This window comes from Mus musculus, chromosome 15 (assembly GCF_000001635.26).
Source record: "Mus musculus strain C57BL/6J chromosome 15, GRCm38.p6 C57BL/6J".
In the NCBI taxonomy this organism is placed as follows: domain Eukaryota; kingdom Metazoa; phylum Chordata; class Mammalia; order Rodentia; family Muridae; genus Mus; species Mus musculus.
Genome location: NC_000081.6, coordinates 26,444,580 through 26,465,786, shown reverse-complemented (window position 1 = coordinate 26,465,786; position 21,207 = coordinate 26,444,580). Strand labels below are relative to the sequence as shown.

The 21,207-nt window shown below is 39.3% G+C and overlaps 1 long non-coding RNA gene across 1 annotated transcript; it reads right to left on the bottom strand.

Moving 5' to 3' along the window:
* Positions 1-292: 292 nt before the first annotated feature.
* Positions 293-19,796, bottom strand: Gm36790. Its single transcript, XR_001781703.2, has 2 exons — positions 14,206-19,796; positions 293-10,510 (listed from the first exon to the last, which is right to left on the bottom strand). It is a non-coding gene; the product is annotated as a predicted gene, 36790 (long non-coding RNA).
* Positions 19,797-21,207: the final 1,411 nt, after the last annotated feature.

Below are 21,207 nucleotides of genomic sequence, written 5' to 3'. Positions count from 1 at the left end.
TCATTTAAAATACTTCCTGCAAAGCAGTCTGGAACATTAGGTTTTAATCTGAACTTTGTTTTTCTCCTCCCCTGCCCCAACCCCACAACAGGACATTTGACCTCTTCAGCTAAATTTTTATCATATATAATATGAGGATATAAATGAACATCTACTCTCAAAGAACTTCAGTGAAGATCACATGAAATAAGTCAAAGTACTTAGTGCACTGCCTGGAACTTTGCAAGGAACCCATAAATCACAGCTATTATCGCCACTGGTCTTTGGAAGACCATAGTCGGACCCAAGAGAGTAAAGCAGCACAAGTTTCATTTTTATTTCTCCATACATATTATATTTTAATCTACAAATGAGGGAGGTATCTCTGTTAAAGTGATAAATAGAACTGAAAAAAAACAGTGCAGGATGTGATCTCATATGTTGTTCAACATATAGCATAATTATCCTATATGTATTCAAATCATGAGTTACTCTCTGATCTTCTCTCCGATAGCATGTAGGAAGCACTTCATCTTCAGGGTTTTAGTCTCATTGAAGTCTTCTTAAATGGGCTTGACTTCTCTCCATCTCTTTGTGTGGTTGGGGTATGTACTCGGAATTTGAGTTTTGAGTATTGATCAACCATAAAGCTCTTTCTTCATTCAATTCTTCCAAGCTATACTTAAGCACCTGCTACACCCATTAAGCCCTATCGTTCATCTATCAAAAATTTCCAAAGCACTATAACTATTTCATTAAAAGATTTTTAAAACTGTATCCACTACAATTAAACTCTCCTTGCTCATCAGACTCAGAGCTAAAGGAGCAATATTTCTGTGTGTTCCTTTTGCAGTCAGGAAGATCATCTTGGAAGAAAGGCTGGTCAAAACTTAATAGGTATACCAAAATTTTGTTTTTGGTTTAAACACATTTTTTTTCATAATTCTAAAGAACAAGAAATTAAAAATCAAAGTTGTGGCAGGATTTGTTTCCTGGTACAATCTCTCTCATTGGCTAGTTTCATATCATCTACTCACATGGTGGTGAGAGAGACATTGTGACTTAAAAGGTAAATGATACTGTAAGGTTTTAAAGCATGTAACATTGTATTCTGACAAGTGCAGACACAGTTAAATGTTGCCTTCATCAAACAAATTATCATATTTATCATCTCACATCTACTTTTGTGTGTGTGTCAAGGAATGATCATTGAGCCAGCAATCCTGAGTACAATATATTATTAATTATACTCATCCTGTTATATACCTTTATTTAGATTGACTCATTTTCCACATCTGTGTCTCAGTATCATTTGACCTATGTAGGTCATTCCATCCCCCTCTTACCACCTCTAGTAACCAACAGTTTTCTTAACCTTTTTATGTTTTATAGTTTACTTCTTTTTTTTTTTCTGTATGAGAATCCATATAGAAAGTAGGTCAATGGGGAATTCTTGTCTATGCTTGGCTAAAAGACCAAGCCTTTACTGTGACATTTATAGTTGACTAGCTATGATGGCCATGAAGAGTCATCATAAACTTGAGGTGAGTATTTCTTTTTTACTTCTGATGATTTTCAAAGACAGCATTTTGGGGGCATCTAGAGAGATATGTGTTTTATCTTATTAAAAATAGTTTTCTACATACAATATATTCTGAACAGTTTTTCCTCCCCCAACTCCTCCCAGTTCTTCATCATCTCCACTTCCACCCAGACCTACCTCTTTTAGGTCTCTCATTAGAAAATAATTCTCTTGTGCATGTCTAAGGAATTATTTGAGGAAGAGTAATAAAATAAGATTAAAGAAAATTAAATACATTGGAATTGGACAAAACAAACACACAGAAGAAATATAGACAAAAATAAAATGCATGAGAAATACATATGCACACCCTCAGGAATCCCATAGAAATATAAAACTGGAAACCATAATATATATACATGAAGGCCCTCTATGGTTAAAAAGAAAATGTCCTTATAGAACATTATGAGACAAAGAACCTCAAAAGATGCTAGTGAATTGATTTTGTGCTGGCCATCTACTGTTGAACATCAGCTCTTGAGCTCTACCTTTAAGAGTAGTTTGTTTCCCCAGTGAGACTTGCTAGTAGAAAGCTATTTGTTTTTTCATTTGCGAGTGTTTATCATTAGCTAACATTGCTTCCGTGTCAGGCAGGGGAATGTGTGTCCTCTTTTTGCCTCAGCTCTTGGACTGTAACTGGTATAGACCCGTTCTGGCCCTGTACCTGCTGCCAAGGTCTCTATGAGTTATTCTGTGCATTGGAACTAATGTGTTTAGAAAGCTTTGTTTCCATAATGTCCTCTACTCTCTCAGGCTCTTAAAGTCTTTCCAACTTCTTTTATGGGTTCCCCAGGCCATGAGGACAGGGATTTGATAGAGACTTTCTACTTAGAGCTGTGTTTCAAGGTTTCTCACTCTTTACATATTGTCTATCTATGGGTCTCTGCATCTGTTCCCATCTGCTTCAGAAGGAAGCTTCTCTGATGATGGCTGAGCAAAGCACTGATCTGTGAGTGTAGAAGAATGTCATTAGGAGCCATTTTATTTCTGCAGATCAGTAGCATTCAATTTTGTCCTTGATGCCTGCCATATATGTAGTCTCAGGTTCTTGGCCACCCCAAGCAGTGTCAGGTATGGTTTCCAGCTCAGGAACTGGGCTTCAAATCCAATCAAAGATTGGTTACTCCTACCAGCTTTGTGTCACTATTGCAGTAGCATATCTTGCAGGCGCTCAGCATTATAGATGGAGGGCTTTGTAGCCATGTTGGTGTTTGTCTTTCTTCTTTGGTAGCATGCAGAGACCCTTACAGCACCATGAACACTAGTCTATAAGCCTGATGGCTCTAGGAAGGCACCAGCTCAACTTCCCCATGACCACTGAGGTACGTACGTCTCAGAATTCACCACAGAAACTCAGCACAACTTAAAAAGCTTGAAGGACTGAAATGTGAAGAGCAGCTGTACCCACAAGTTGCCCAGTGCTGGGTCCTGCCCCCTTTCCCTTTTCTTTGATAACTGTATCTCCCTGGAAGCTTTTCCAAACCCTCACAGCTTACAGTAAATCTAAGCATCTACTTCCCAAGAAGCAAAATTGTCAGTTTCTCCTTTCCATCCTTGACAGCTATGAAGAAATGAATATCTGTTTTCCAGCTCTGCCTGCAACAAATCCAAAAACCAACTCTTGCTGTCCTTTGGCACTATGCCATATGTGTCCCAACTACCCGAGAAGCTTAATCCCACCATATTGGACCACACAAGTCTGAGGAAGCCATTGTCACCAGACATGAAATACTACTGCTCAGTTCTGAGGTGGGTGTCTATTCTTACACCATTGTCTTTGAGCACTGAGGTATGCTAGTGTATTACCCATTCAATTCATACATACAGTCAGGATTGAAGGACTTCCTCAGACTCACCAGAAGTATTAAATATAACACAGAGGCTACTAATAAAGTTTAAAGCTTAGGCCTCTTGCTGGGGCAATCTCCCAGCTAGTGTTTAAACTTAACCCGATTATTCTAGCCTACAACCTTCCACATGGCTAGCTCCATGCATTTGCTTGCTCCACTCTGGTCCTGTTCCTTAGTGCTTCGGCTTTTTTTTTTCTCTCTGCTGAACATCAGCTCTTGAGCTCTACCCTTAAGAGTAGTTTGTTTCCCCAGTGAGACTTGCTAGTAGAAAGCTATTTGTTTTTTCATTTGCAAGTGTTTATCATTAGCTATCATCCTCCTCTGCCTGGAAGTTCTCAGGCAGAACTTGCTGTAGAGCTACTGGCCAGCCCTCAGATCTTTACTACAACCATTCAGCTGCAACACAACCTCTGATAGATGTCTAGATTGCCTTTAGGCAGGTAAGGAAGTATGAATATTTACAAAAACCCAGTGATGGGCCATAGAAATGGCAATACCAAAGTCTTGCCTCCATTTTGCTCTCTGCCAGTGCAATATTAACTGAAAATACAGAGACACAGCCTCACACAATATGAAGAAAGGTTATCCCAAAATCTCAGGAAAAAAAAAATTCCCTAAAGCACGTGATGGTAACGGCACAGAAGTGGCACAGGATAGCCCTTTGCTTGACTTATCCTCTTGTTCTCTTCAACACTGCCCCATCCACTCCCACACTCCAGTCTTGAGTCCTTTCCTTGCAGAGTAGAGGTGACCACATCCTTGTTTTCTTAAAGACTTGCTGCTTCTGACTGTGGGCGTTCAAGTTTATTGGTTTTTCTTCAAAATGTAGAAAAGTTTATTTTTGACATATTACTCTAGTACAACAATATTTTATTTTTCTCTTTTGTTCAGAAGTGTCTTGTCCCTCACCCCTGACTTACTTCACAGACCTGCCATGGATCCAGTCCATGAGTGTTTATTTGAATAGTAGCGTAAATGTACCCATTAGTTGTGATGTTCAGCCCAGATTAAGAATACTGTTGTTAACCTTCTGGTCTTCTTTGGCTGTTTGTTATTTTAAATTCTGACCTGCCCCTTCCAGTTTAGCTGAATTATAACCAAAAATATACTCAAATAAATATGTACAAGAGCCAAGCATATTCTTCTAACCGCAAGTGAGAGAAAAGCTATAAAAACAGATTGGAGAGTCCCATTGCATACTGAAAGTGAGTGATGTACCAAGGGAATCATCAGAGGACAGAAGGGAGTCTAAGGTCTAAGCTGGCCCTGGTGCTCCTTGAGCATTTAGTTCTCAATGTATTGACTTCGCCTGTCTAAATTAAAGGAGTTCACAGCACTGAGAGGGTTCCAGATTAGCCCAAACACAGATTCACAGGAAGTGGAATTGCTTCTGAGTGCCCTACCCAGGATGCAGTTCTGTTGACTCATCAATATACTGATAAGCCACCATGTCAGTCTGCTCTGTTCAATCCCTCCCATTTCTTATAAATTACCTAAATTTGCCTTGATGGATCAAAAAGGTGTAGTAAGGAAGAATGTATCTTGAGTCTTAAAAATATGGGCATTAAAAAACAAAACAAAACAAACAAAAAAAAAAACCTTCCTTGGAAAAAGAACAGAAGGAAAGAAAACATCTCCACTCATGTTACATCCTCACACTATCTGGTTCTGATAGCCCAATTTTTTCAATAAGGAAAATAAAAACATGGAAGAATTAATATGTAAAGACTCTGTACTATCATTTAATAATAGTAGGGAAGACTTACCATCTATTATTGCATTTATTTAAAGCCTGACAGACAGAAACATTTTTTAATTCCATTCTGCATAGAAAAACTCACTATGTTCTCTAGGTCTTGCAACCCCAGTTACTTAACACTGGGTACAAGAATTAAACCTGACTCGGAACAGGAGTCCCAATCGCCACCTGGGACTTCCTTTTGCTTGACCAGGGAACATGGTTGTTAGCAAACCTTTCAAGGGCCATTTATTAAAGGAGCATTTTAAAATATGTTTGGAAGACTTTCAGATCTATTGGTGTAATAACTTGTTTATTAGAGTGTAGCAGTGTGGTGGACCACACTTCGTGACGCAAGGAAACAGCAAGTTTCTTTCAATGGGCAGCTGTTTGCAAAGTGGTTCACAGTTATGCTGACTGGACCATGTAAACTAAAGGGAAAGAAAGAATGCTTTCAGACTCTCTTTCCTTCTCCCTTATGTTTATTGATTTAACCCTCCAATGACAACAGATACTTAAGCCATAACTTTAAGCTCTCGAGGTTAAATTTCCTTGGGGCGTTTGATAAAAACGTAAAAATATTCTCTGTAGTCATATGTTCACAGTGCCCCTTACATTTTCCAAGACTCAGAGAAGTCCTAATGAAGTATGTCTCCAAATTTTCTGTACTCAAGAGAAGAGCAAAAGTAAAAGAATGACAGTAGCAGGGAGTATCCTCAGCATTCTACATTGCATTGGCCTCTCAGAGAACTTCAGCCCCATGATTGAGGCCAGTCCTCTCAAGTATCAGAGTTGAGTCCTGCTGCAAGTGTGGCTTCCAGAAAGATTTGTGGGGACTACAGCACAGCTGTGCTGCACTGGACAAATGATGTACCCCAGTACTGCACTGCGCTTTATCTGCGAAGATAGGCTCCTCCTTCTAATTTGCATGTGCAGGATCATAGATGTGCTCTGTGATACCTGATCCCTAGATTATGTTGCAATCAGAAATGGCAGGTCTATGTAAACAGGTCCCTCAGTCACGAGGATAACAAGGCCTAGCTCAGCTCATACTACACCCTCCCAGCCTTGGGAGGCTCAGAACCATTAGACATCCTAAGTATAGATCAATCTATGTCAAAGCGTTTCCTTCTGTCCCCTCTTCCTTCTGCAGTTAGGCAGTCCCTGAGACAGTTGAGAGGTGTTTCTTGCTATTAACCATAAGTTCAGTTTTCTTGTGATTATTTTTCAGAACATACACTTGATACAACCAAGAAACAGTTTCTCCTTTCCTTCACAGTTTCTTACTTGCTCTATGCAAATGCATGCGGTATCTTTAACATAATAACTATATTTCCTTCTAATAATAAAGGTAAGACTGGTTTACCCTTTCCAGGAGTGGATAGCATGCGCTGAAGCTTGTTATTATAACTTATATCGCTGCTTTGAATTCAGTGCTAAATAAACTATGGATTTAGTGAATGGAAACACATTTTAAGAATATTTCTGGAGCAGTGGTTATTTCTAATGCAGTAGTTCACATCCTATGGGATGATACCACCTATGAGTCATATGTCAGATATTTGGCATATCAGATATGACCATTGCAGTTCATATCAGCAGCAAAATTAGTTATGAAGTAGCAATGAAATAATTTTATGATTGGGAGTCACTACAACACGAGGAACTGTATTAAAGGGTCACAGCATTAGGAAGGTTGAGAACCACTGACCAAAGACAGAAAGGGGTGATGTCTGCTCTGGACTGGCAAGCTGCTCCTAAGGAAGAGATGGGCACCTGATTACTGTTGGGATTTGGGATTATCTGACTTGACTCATCTGACTCCAGCTTCTCATTAACAAGCAAACTGTCCTGAGGAGTCAAGAGAGATGAGCATCAATGCAAAATCACAATCCACAACGGATTTCAATATCTTTTAATCAATACCCTACACATTAACACACATGCAAAGCCTTGGATGTTTTAGATCTGGCGGTGGGGGAGTGAAGAAATTCAATTTTCTGACCTTAAGAAGTAGGATGTAAGGTGAACAAGGTTTTACCTACCAATAATCTCAGCACCTGGGAGGCTGAGACAGAAAGATTATCATGAGTTTGGGCCCAGCATGGGTTATACAGTGTGTTCTAGGTCAGCCTGTGTCCTTATTGCATGTGTCATGTGCCATGCTCTTCAGGGATAATTTCCATTATTATACTGTTCTGGGATGCCTCATAGCCAGAAGACAGCATCTTTCTTTCCCAGAATATGTCACATCATTTCTATATTTTTAGGCCAAGAGTTGCATGCTATATTCTGCCATGTGACAGCTGAAAAGACACACCCAGACATTTCTAGATCAGTAACCCTTTTTCCAGACAGCATAAACAGGGCTCTATGTGCACTGTCTATGTTGGTTCTATAATTTTAGAAGGAAGAACTTTAACACACCTCAGAAGCCCTAATGGTAGGTCTTAGGCAGGTTTGATGTATCCTTGAGGCATGTTTTGATATTGTTAGTCTGTCCATTTGGGCACCCTAGTGAATTGTTTCCAAAGAATTCAAATTCAGCACACCTAGGTTTTTTTGTTTTGTTTTGTTTTTTACTTTATTGGACAACATAACAAAAATAAAATGTGTCTTGGTCCAGGAGAATAATAGGAAGCAAAAGAAAAGAATTCAGGAGAGCAGACCAGTGGCCTCAATGAACACGAAGAGCATTACTGTGCAGAGGGCTCTTCTGTCAATAATGACCATGTCTAGAAAAGACAGCTGCTACTGAGGACCACAGCATTTATGGAAATGTCGCCATCCTGATGGCAAAATGCATAGTTAGATGGTTTCTATGAGTGTAGCAACAAATGTTGTCAGATCCCTTCTATTATAATGTTTTATTTGGAATCATATGTAACACATTTTGTTGGTGAGACTTGGTACTTTGACATTAGAAAATCAATGTGCATTTTTATTGTTGAGGAAAATAAATAATATAATTTTGAATGGATCTAAATGTAGATAATCCCTCTCAACTAAGAAGTCCCTCAACTTGCCTGAAGTGCTTCATAAATGTCATTCTTCTTGAAGTCAAATACTTCCTCCTCCACGCAGGTGAACATTATGAGAGAATATATTCCTCATACACGTTGCTGGAAACACTCAGCTGGCTGTCTATCTTCAAGTCAGACATACAAAAGGATTTGGAAAAAATATTAAAAGTAATGAGAAAGTAGGATGCAAGAGAAGTTAAATTTTATAATAATTCAATGGTTGATTGACAAGCTAGAAGAAAATAAGATTATGTAAAAGCAGCTCATACCAACTGGGAACAAGAGAAGGAAGAGGAGGAGGAGAGGACAGGAGAGGAGGAGAGGTGATCTTAGTTTATAGATTACTTTAAACACTTATAAAAGGTTTTCCTTACTAGTAATGTGTCTTACTTATCTTTGATGGCTTCATTTTAGCACAGTGTTCAATCTGTGTAACTTGTTATTTACTTCATGAGTGAATCCATTCTTTTGCTTATCTCTTAATTCCAGTCCTCTGAATTTGGACTTATTAGTAATATAATGAATATCATGAAACTCACAGTAAGTAGATTATACAGTGATTTCTAAGCGGCATTATCTAATCTCATGCATGATAGACACAGAATGTTTACTCCAATATTGTATAAAGAGAAAATGCCAGAGGATACCCATGTAAAACATTAATAGAATTCACACGCATACACATGCCCCATTATGATAAGGAGCTGAATGAAAAGCTGGAATGAAATGTAGCTTTAATCAAAGCTTGCCCAAAGGGGCAAAGCTTCAGGGATAGAGGTCTCCATCTTAAAATTAAAATGAGCTGAATTCTGGCAAGATTTTGAGTGAGGTAAAAAAATGGATTTAGTCTTAGAATCTAAATACAAGTTAAGTTGCACAAATTTAGGCATTTTAGATCTCAAAGAAGAAGATCCAGTGTAGGTCCTGTGAAATTGCAAGATATTAGTTAAAATTGTTTCAAACCTGTAGCTTTGTGGTAATTTGCTATATGTTATTACAGTCGAAGCACAGCCTCACACAGGGTGTATGGGGGTCCTTCTGCCTATTGCCGGCCATGGCCAATCTCTTCATTACAGAGCAGTGAAAAAATTTGTTCCAGTATTCCAAACTTTTCCAGTGGAGCAAAATGGAAGAACACCAGCTGTCACAGTAGAAATTTAATTAGAATAATTGGAGTTGGGAAGATCAGCACAAACTTATTCTGAGATAAAACAGCCACGGGCAAGGCTTAACTAAGTTTTCAAATCTACATAGTCTCCAAGTGATTCCTTGAAAAACATTGTGTAAATCTGAAACTAAGGTATAGGATGAGTTATGGGATTCTGTAAATTCTCCCAAGTTTCTACCAGAAAACAAGGAATTATAAGGTAGTGGAAGGGGTTACTGTTAGCCTCATAAAATTTCTGTTAATCAGAATTCAAAATTGATTAGTGGTCACTCAGCTGTAGACTACAGTTTGCAGTTTGAGGTTGGTTTTTTTCTCTCTCAATTTCTTTCAACAATTTGGGAATGCATGCTATATTTGCATTTAGTGTAAGGGACTCTACATTTGCAGGGAAGAAGAAAAGTAGGGCTTATACAGAGCACATGACTGATTTCATAATTTAAAGTTGATGACTTTCTCTGTTCGCTTGGTTGATGGTGCCATAAGCTATTATGGTAGTGTGTCTCAGGGGCCCAAAGATGTGGAGAAGATGGGTCCTGTATGACTTTCCATTGAGAAACATTTTTTAAACATTCATCTTATATTCTGCTGTGCATCGGTAATTCTAGCTGATGGATACAGCAAGTCACCAAGCAACCAATACATAGGAGCCCAAACTGCCTACTTCCAAGGACATGAAATTAGGAAAACTTTGTAAAGATGACAATTCCCTGTGGACATGTGATATATCTCCTATGAGCAGCGCTGTGTTGAGAACGTCATATTTACTGGGCTTCAGAGACCTGGGGGAGTTCAGGACAGAGGAACCTATTCTAGGTGCTTTCTTGGTATTTCAGAGAAATCTGCTAATTTCTTGTTCAAGGAAATAAGCTCTTGTTTCTGAGAAGCCAATATACCTTGTAAGGATCTGACAGCAGTAATTAAGGGTCTCAGAATCTTAGTGGGTAGGAATGTCAGCTCTTCTCACTACCAAATCAATGACTTGGCAAGAAGTATCTAATGGCACTGAACCAGTTGCTATCAATTTGCAGCAATCCTTGTACTTACAGGCTTACTCTAACTTCATGCACCTTGAGAGAAGCAGAAACGTTAGTACGTACCTACCTTATAAGACATCCTGTCTGCCTCATGAGCGCTTCATAGTTGAAGTTCATGAAGTAGCTATTATCCTAACTAGGAAACAAACAAACAAACAAACAAACAAGTTACCATCTTAAAAACTTGCACACACCCCCATACCCCTTCAAATGATACTCTTTAGTACAGTATTACTTAGATGTCTTCCACAGAAGGTAGTATATGCACAGCATCTCTTTAGGGAAATTAGCTAGCATCTTTGCAGGGACAATATGACTTTCATAAATAGCTAAATTGTTTAGTCCCAAAGAGCAAAAGTAAACTAAACAGAAAAAAGTACTTAATGTGTCTCATACACTTGCATTGGCATCTGAATTTATGAGTTCTAGATAATACGAATTTATAAAATTAAAATTATAAAATAATAAAAAATTTTCTTCAAGTATTCCAGATGATATCTGTGGTGTGACTGCATTATAACCAGTCTTTTATTTCTTGCCCATCATTATCTTGGTCTCAGTCCTTTGTATGAATCTAAAACAATTAATAGTAAAAAAAAAGTATCTTTAAAGTATATCTTTTATTTAAAAACAATATTAGAAATCTAACTTCCCAGAGAATTACCTCTTTTCAACTTCTTTTAGACCTTCACAATTTCATTTCCCTGTCCTTGTGATTTGGCCACAGCTAGTCTACTTAATGTTAATTTTAAAAACTATCTTAATATATAAGTTATTTTATGGCATGTCAAATAACAAGTGCAAGTGATTAAAATCTCTGTTTTCTTTGCAGGATGCTTTACATTTTCAAACAAATGCCACAGACAAAGTTCACATATCTAGTGAGTATTTAGGTAAATCCATCTGAATAAGGAGTGTGTGTGGGTGGGGTAGGGGGGTGGGTATGGGTGTGTGTGCGCATTCACCCCCCACCTAAAATTCTGGGTGCCTACAATTCCAGTGAACTGAATTTGGCTACTCTAGAATGTCCAACACAGACATGGGTTAGGCTCATGGATTGAAAGGGAATACAGAATTTACCAAGAGGAAAGGATTTTTGTTGTGCTTATAGTAGTAGTAGTTGTCGTTGTCATAGTCATAATTGTTGTTGTTGTTGTAGACAGCCTTCAGAATTTTTATGGACCAAAAATTTTGTTTCCCTGGTTCTACTCCTCTATCATCCCTCTATAAATCTGGAGAAGGCATGGAGTCAGGTCCTAAGCTCTATGTAAAGAGCCTTTCTATGTAAAGAGCCTTCTAGACTCATGGAAAGTTATCTTTAAATGTTACATCACATTCCCCTAGAATGTATTGTAAAGCCTCTTGTGGCCATAGGATTGGGGTATGCATTAGGCTCTACACTGGTGACTGATAACCATAAAAGTCCTGGCTGAATTACTGCAAAACAACCAATGCTGCTCAGCACTTGGCCCAGGATCTCAGCTGGGATTTTTCCCAACTACTTTTAATCTAAAGATCACACTCTTGTAGCTCTTTGGTGAAGAAGGTCCTCAAAAGAGGCTTTGGCCATGAGTATTCTGAATTTAGGCTAGAATTTGTAGACAGATGTTATCAGCCATGTTTCCATTACTCTAGCAAAATGTAGGATAATGAATTTGAAAAGAGGAAAGGTCTATTTGGACTCACAATTTTAAATGTCTAAGTTATGGCCAGTTGAATCTCTTCTTCGGAGCCTCACTAAAGTGAAACATCCTATGCACCCGATCTTTTAAAGATTCTACTATATCCCAACAAGTGTCACAAGCCAAGGAGCAAGTCTTTAATTATAGGTGTTTAGGAAACACTTTCTCAAAGCATGGGAATCAGTTACACAATGCAGCTTACCTCACTCCTTTACCTGTGTGGAAGTGTGTTCTAATTGAGTCACTAAGTTCTTTCTAATATGTGTCGCTATGGCCATATGACACATAATCTAGGAACTGGTAGATTCGTATCATTTTTATCCAACTTTCAAAAGTAATTCCCAACTCTGTTTCCTGATAAGTAAGGGTTGTTGTTTAAGTTACATTTTTGCATAAGCATTTTGCGTGAAACCAAACAATAGGAGTTAGCATGCATGATGAAATTTATCTGCCATGAAAACAGCCAGCATGAAACAACGTGCCGGGCTCTCGTTGCTCAGAAAGCAGACGGTATCTGTGTTGATTCCTCCCATCTTTTTCAAATGACAAGAAAAGACTTATAATTATTCATAGGAATCTAGGTATTGCTGTTTGAAAATAACATTTTGAAAAGTCAAAGCAATTCTGTGATCATTTAACCCAACCTGTTTGTTTTGCAGGTAAGAAATTATTGTAGATTTTTCTTCTTTTGCAGTGTGTCTGTCTCTCTGTGTTGCTCTTTCTCTGTCTGTGTGTCTTTCATGTTCTTTGTCTCTTTCTTTCTCTACCTATTTCTTTATTTCTCTTTCCTATCTAACAATCACATATACCCAAACTCCACTGTGCACCTTACACTCTCTTAAAGAACATTTGTGGGCATGTAACCAAAGACAGATCAATACAATGTACTTGTCCAACTTCTGAATTGGTGATGTAAAGAAACAGGGTTTGAAGTGGTTAATACTAATTGACAGCTTGCAAGAATCCAGAACTATGTAACAGACAAGTATTTGGGCATATCTAAGAGGGAGTTTCTCGAGGAGTTATGTTGAGGTAGGATGATCCACCTTAAATGTAGATGGCACCATTTTAAGGGATGGGGGTCCTAAACTAAAAATGCAAGCACACAAAACAAAACAAAACAAACAAACAAGCAAACAAAACTGCCCAGAAATCTAGTTGATCACAAGAATCTATTGCTTTCTGCTTCTAACTGCTGATGAAATAAGAACTGCTTCTTTCTCTATGGTTTCCTTGCTATTATGACCCTGAGAACCAAAATAAACTCTTTCTTCCTTGGATTGCACTGTTTTTTGCAACAAGAAAATGACTGCTACAGAAAATTAGTACTCAGAAATGGAGCCATCACAGTTATAAACCCAGCCACACAGTTCTCAGTAAGGTTTTGTGGGAGGAATGGGGAAGAGTTTAGAACTATGAGCTTTAAAGAACTTAGAATAACTCATTGCTGGTGGAACAGCAAACTTCTAGGGCCATTATGAATACAAGTGCTATGGTTTCTCAGTATGATGGTTTAAATAAAATGAACTCTATATATTCATAGGGTATGGCACTATTAAGAGGTATGGCCTTGTTGGAGAAGGTGTGATCTTGTTGGAAAAGTTATTTTTCGGTCACTTCTGCTGCCTGAAGATCAAGAGCTAGAAGTCTCAGCTCCTTCTCCAGTACCATGTCTGCTTACATGCCATCATGGTTTCCACCATGGTGATCATGGACTAAACCTCTGAAACTGTAAGCCAGTCCCAATTATAAGAGTTGACATGGTCATGATGTCTCTTCACTATAATAGAAACCCAAACTAAAACACTCAGAAAGCTGGGAATCTCAAGATCCAGATCTGCCAGGTCTTGGATACATACCCAAAGGATGTTCATTCTACTGCAGAGACACTTGCTCATCCATGATCACCCACTGCTGCTCTATTCATAATAGCCAGAAGTTGAAAACTGCCTAAGATGTCCACCAACAGATAGATAGATAATGAAAATGTGGTACATTTCTACAATGCAATATTATCCAGTTGTTAAAAAAACATAAATCATGAAATTCACAGGTGAATAGATGTATCTAGAAAATATCATACTAAGTGAGGTAATCCACACCCAAAAAAGACAAATATGGTATATATTCTCTTATGTTTGGTTGTTACCTTTTAAGCCTTTGATGGGAACGCTGCAATCCCTGTAACCACAAAAGTTAGGTATAGAGTAAGGGACTGGGGGAGGGTATCTCAAGGAAGGGGAAACAGAATATATAATTGTGGAGAGGTAGTGAGAGATTTGAATGGAGGACCAAAAGGAGAGGATGAGGGAAGACAGTAGTAAAAGAGGAAGTACGGGGAGGAACAAGTAACATCAAGGGTCACTTGAGGAGTCATTGGAAACCTACTGACATGAAGCTTCTAGTTTATGAAAGAAACCTGAGGGAACTCATCAAATAATAGAGGATACATGGCCACACAACACAAATTTAGCCATCAAGTGAAACTCCGAGTTCCAGTATCTGATTGCATCTAATCCAGTTGTTGGCCAAAGGAACCATAGGGAAATCTCTGAACAACTTGACATAGCCAAAGCTGTGAGTTGCTCTAAGCAGAGTAATGGCAAGGCTCTACTGCTGAAGACAATACTTACATATCTCATTGAACACAAAGAAGTTGAGCTGGTGCCTAAATAGATGCTCCACTGCTACTGACTGCTGTTTGTGGTACTGTACATAGCATAGGAAGAAGGTAACACCAACTCAGCTACAAGCCCTTCAATCTATAATGGGGATCTATCTGATGATACTTCTGCCCCCTCTTGCAAGATGTAGGTGCAATCGTGGCATAAACATTGTGGTAATAAGTAGGGCTGTCTGATTGTGTTTATGGCCCATTCCATGAGATGAAAACCCACAACTGACACTGCTCAGGTGATCAGGAACCCGACATTAGATAGGCTATGGGCCTAGGGTAAAACAAAATGTTATTGTTCTACTAAAGAAATAAAGCAATAGAATAAATTACTCTAATTATATTCTTCTGTATCCCTGGGTCAGTGTCTTGCTCAGCCATCATAAGAGACACTTCCTTCTAGAGTGGATAAGAACTAATAAAAAGACCTACAACTGAACAATGTGCAGAAAGTGAGAGACCTTGGAACACTCAGTTCTAAATAGGAAGTTGTCATCAAATCCCTCTGCTCAGAACTCAGGGAACTGTGAGGAAGAGGAGGTAGAAATATTGTAAGAGCCAGAGGGAATATATGACACCAAAGAAATAGTGTGTTTTCCAGACATGATAGGGCTAATTTATATATGAACTTACAAAGTGAGGTAATATACACAGAGCACCAAAAAAATGTGCCAATGCTGTGAGGGAAAAGTAGACTTAGAATTCCATGTTATAAGCATAACGTAGGGGGCCAAAGTGAGCAGGAGGAAAACCACCATGCAGTGGGATATGTAGATAGTGGAGGTTTAGCCCATGAGGTTTTAGAGGGAAACAAGGCATCTATTGGAGACTTAGCTAAAGGTCATTCATGTTATATTCTGATTAAGAATCGACTCCGTGCTACTCAGCTCCTAGGAACTTAAAGAAGGCCGAATAAAAATGATGGATTAACTCATTTGATGGAGTAGTTTCGAGACAAGTTGGCATTCATGCTGTGGGGTGACTTCTTATCCTATTCAGATGTACAATGAGCAGCAGAGAAGGATATGAAAAACTCTGAAGCTTGGCAGAGAAAGGCATGCGAGCAAGTTCACAACTGGAAAAGGAACACACAGATAAAGCATTGGGAAGGGTTCCCCAAGGGAAGGCTTATCCCACATAGTTAAAAGCTTATCAATTTGTAAATCCACTTGAAAGGAAAAAGCCTGAACAGGAAATGTACTAAAGGCATTTCCTGATTAAAAAGGAAACTGTCCAGGAAAACATTTCCTTGAGGTCAGTAGACACTGGGCAAAGTACCTGTGACCCAAGGAGGCCAAACTCAATTTGGGGCTGGCAGCAGAACTTTAGTATAGTGCCTATGGTACTTGTTTTCCAAGAGTGAAAAGTCCAAGATTAAGAGAGCCATGAAATCTTTTATCATCATTCTAGAGAGGCAATGAGGACAAACAATATGTGGCAGGGTCAGAGTTCCTGCGATGAGGCCTGGAGAGATCATGTGTGAAGTGTTGGAAGTGAAGCCTAAATTCCCTTGGAGACCTGGGATGGTGGACATGATAGGGACATGAGATGCCTGCGAGGAAAGATGCAGAGGTGAAGCAGAGCTGGGTCAAGAGAGAGACTATGTGTGCTCCAAGCACCAGGGATAGAATAATGCACGGGCCCCTCCCTTTGGAGAGCAGATGATTCCATCAGGTAGCTTCAAGGTTTGCTATTGTCTCTGCTGGGTTTTGGTCTTGCTTTGGTGTGATCATTTCCCTCCATGCCTTTTAGTATGAGAATGTTCACTAAGTGTCATTATATGTTGGGAGTATGCAATATTCATCATCTTCTTCTTCTTCTTCTTCTTCTTCTTCTTCTTCTTCTTCTTCTTCTTCTTCTTCTTCTTCTTCTTCTTCTTCTTCATCCAGGAGCTCAAATTTCAGGGATTGTCTAAGCCTAAGAAGAAAATCTGCACTTAGACTTTTGAACAGTTTGTTGAAATGGTTAAAGTCTACGGAGACTTTAAAAGTTAGGTGGAATACATTTTGCATTATGAGATAGATATTATCCCATGGGGATAAGAACTGGAAAGTTGAGGCTTAGAAATCATACCCCTGGTTGTAACATGAACAATGAGTGGATTTGTGAGAGATAGTGCTTATTGATGAGTTGATACTGTCTGTAAGAGAGTTTTTAAATTGTGTGAACAGGGCTGGGATGAGCCACCTTAAATGTGTGCAGAATCATCTCAGGATGTGGCTCAAGGTTGAACTAAAAGAAGAAGAAGAGACAGCTATATCAGGAGCCTGATATGGATGTCTCCTGAGAGACTCTGCCAGTGCCTGGCAAATACAGATGTGGATGCTCACAGTCATGCATTGGACAGAGCACAGGGTCCCCAATGAAGGAGCTAGAGAAAGTACCCAGGGAGCTGAAGGGGTTTGCAGCCCCATAGGAGGAACATCAATATGAAATAACCAGTACCCAGAGCTCCTTGGGACTAAACCACCAATCAAAGAAAACACATGGTAGGACTTGTGGCTCTAGCTGCATATGTAGCAGAGGATGACCTAGTCAGTCATCAATGGGAGGAGAGGCCCTTGGTCCTGTGAAGGCTCTATGCACCAGTATAGGGGAATGCCAGGGCCAGGAATGGTAGGTTGGAGAGCAGTGGGAGCGGGGAGGGGATAAAGAAAAAAAAAACAGAAGAAAGAGATCTGAGTACCATCATTCATTTCTCTGTCTGCTTCCTGACTGTATATGCAAAGAGACCAGATGCCTCCATCCCCTCCTGCCACCATGTCTTCCTTCCCTGACTGGATGGATTATACCCTCAAACTATGAGCCACAATAAATCCTTCTTCCTTCTGTGTTGGTAAGGGTCCAAGATTGTATCCTATTAAATTTCCCTCACTTTGGCATTTGTGTACACATTGTGTGTGTATACATATATATGCATTTATACACACACATATATGTATGTGTGTGTGTGTGTGTGTATGTATGTATGTATGTTGCAGATAGTGGCCCACAGAGTCTCAAATGTTTATCATTCAGACTATTTGATTTTCAGAAGCATAACAACCCATGGTAAAATTCTATCCCACTCCAATGTGCATACCATCTTAGGATTTTTGAGACTCTGATTGGGGTCTGTAGGAGAAAAGAGTCAATAAGGCAGAGCATTTGATTGTTGGTCTTCAACAGCACTGACAGTGGCACAAACAATGGGAACACCATTTGGAGAGGTCAAGTTCAGTGGTGTGAATGTGTCCTCACAAAATGCACGCATGGGAAACTTAATCTTTAATGCCACATTTTCAAGAGAAGAGAACTAATAAAAGATGCTTAAGAGGTGGAAGAATGTGGTTCCCTCAGAAATGAATCTGCTATTCTGAAAGTGGGTCATGATACAAGCCAGCCCAGATGCTCATCCTGTCTGAATCTCAAGCCAAGGCCACCTTTAGCCATAACACAGCTGTCTCTTCCAAGGTAGACACTAGGCACAGATGCCACAGTGACAGGAGACAGGTCTGTTTAACTTGAACTGTTTACAGCCATGCTTAATACCATTTAAAATGTTTGCATCAAAACTTGCAAGTGGAAGGAAGATTAATTCTTGATGGGTCAACCTTCTCGTGATATATTGAGAAACCATTATGTAATCAAATGATTACAAAACAAAGCATTTTCCAGAAAATAAAGAATCCCATCTAAAGAAGAGAAACATTACCAGCGTCCCTCCAAGCCAAAGCTTTAATCTCAACTCTGCTTGTTTCCAGACAGCAATTCAAGGAAAAAGAGGCAGCCACAGTTGTGACAATGAGAATTTTATAACAGCATATATAGTCTTCCCTTACTCTCAAATGTATACATATATATTAAAAAGTTAGCCTTTCCTAAACAGGTTTATTACTGATGCTATCCTGTAACAAGATCAGGCATTCTAACCTTTAATCATCTTCTCCTTTAGATTCTGAAACGCCTCTTGTAAACTATGGAGTCTGTCATAATATCTCTCATTTTAAGGAGTATCTCCCACCTCCTTGAATGCAGAAAGAGTATTTACTTTCCTTCAAGGTTATTTAGTTAAAAGTGACCAGTACGAGTTTACACTGACTTCACATTTCACTAATTGAAGCTTCCTCCACGTATGGAAGGAGTTATGAATAGTCATAGTGATAGCCACAGATGTAACAATAGCTATTTGCAAAGCATTTTTGACAATTACCAAGTATTCTTAGAGAAACTAAACACACACACACACACACACACACACACACACACACACACCAAAAATCTTGCTTAAATCCTCTAGCATGTATCAAGTTGCTTCATTTAGCCATGATGCCAACTAACCCAGAGCAAATAGTGATTATTATATTGCTTTTCTTTAACACACAAAAAATAATACAGTGGTTTCAGTAAATGTTGAGTAACTATTCCCAAAGGAAAATAGGTAATCTAGCTTGAGGCTTGTTTAAGAGAAACAAAACAGCCTCAAGTGAGCAGGCAGAATGTCTCACTGAGGATGCTATGAAAATTGAAAGCATTGGTTTTGTTCAGGCAGAGCCCAGGTTCCTGATGCTGAGAATAGAGCACCTCATAGGGAGCACCTTATAGGGAGCACCTCATAGGGAGGAAACTCAAGATAAAGCTTGGCAGCAGCTGAAAAGCCATGAAGCTTTCCGTTACTATCTGAGTGAACATTTATAGGGAGACTGAGTGGCAACTCAGCTCCCTTAGGAAAAGCAAGGCAACTCCTCTCACATGCTCCACATGGCTTCCCAGAGCATCTCAACTGGTTTTAGAATTCTGACACAGAGTTACTACTGTTCAGTACAGCGCTGAGTTCTGAGCTTAGCTTACCTTGTACTCCCGAGAGGCTTGTTTTATGATATTTTTGTGGCAGGTCCTTCCTGCAGAAAGGAAACTGAGGGACAAATAGATCAGTAAATTGGTATGAACTTCCTTACTGTCCTGTTGGCATCATGGAGAGTTGTCTCCCTCTTCTGCTAAGCTAGCATGCAGACCTGGTCCTTTCCACACATCAGAAGAGTAGGGAAAAGTAAAACATTAAAGAGTATACATGTTATTCATCATTCCTCCCTTCCTTCCTCCCTCCCTCCCTCCCTCCCTCCCTCACTCCTTTCCTTCATCCTCATCCCACCACTTCTTGTTCCCTCCCTCCCTCCCTTCCCCCTTCACCTTTTAAAATATATATATAGTTTGTTAAACTACAAATGAAAATCATAAGATCAGGCTGAGAGTAGAAAGTCATTCTTTGGCTCTCCCTGGATACCACAGTAAAATTTTTCTAGCCAGTCAGTAGAGGACACCATATGTCAAATAATAACAGGGTAGGGGTACGATGAAGATCGCCAAAGGAAACTAAGCCTTTTCTGAGTTTGACCTTTCTGTGCCCTAAGCTTGATGTTGCCTATGAATTTCACCAGGAGCCCTCAAAGCAGGAAAACCAAAGAAAGAAAGATACGAGAGAAAAAGCCTCTGCCATGCGTCAGTTACCTCGAATGACCCACACTGACATGCGTGCCAAGACGGGCTCTGCCTTGTTCAATTATTGATGGGAATATTACCAGAAGAGGCAACGTTTTATTCAGCAGAGACAGAATTAGTGGTGACTAGACATAACATGGAATTTGGAAGCAGACAAGCTCAATTGAAATGTCATTTCCATCGCTTACTAGTTACATTACCTTAGACAAGTTTGTTTAAACTTTCTTTATCCTCAGTTTTCTTGACTATGAAATGAGGTTGCAAATGTCTACAGCCCAGTTTTTATTATTATTATTATTATTATTATTATTATTATTATTATTATTTTATTATTATTTGGTGTACATTAAAATGAAATAAACCACGTCAGGACCCCTGGAAGAGAGTGGACAGTCCACACACACTAACTTACACGTGTGCTTCCCTCCTACCACCAATAAAAGCTCTCTGGTTGAATCCAGGAGTCCTTGGAGGACATCCACCATTCTTCCACAAAGCAGAGGTTCCAATTGACCTGCACAATTGATGGATATCCTACTGGCTTATTTCCTGTCAACACAAAACGCACAGGATGTCTTCCTAGCTCAAGAGGGTGTTCTCCTCACTTCATCTCGAAGATAAAAAGTCTTAAGAAATTTTGTAATAAAGCTTCTAAGCTCTGTAAAATATGGGCTTCCATGCACGGCTCCTCTCCATGTTTGCTTACAAGTGCAAATGTGCCTGAAAATACTTTTAAAAGACAGGAAACTCCTCACATGGAAGCAATATGTGTGTGTGTGTGTGTGTGTGTGTGTGAGAGAGAGAGAGAGAGAGAGAGAGAGAGAGAGAGAGAGAGAGAGCATGTGTGCATTGTTATATAAATTTTTAAACAAAAATTGACAATATATTTTGAACACATTCTCTTCTCTCCACCAGCTCCTTCCAAGTGCTCCCTGCAGCATGAATCTGCTCTGCTGGTGTGCTATTAGTCAGTGATGAACAAACGTGTGTGTGTGTGTG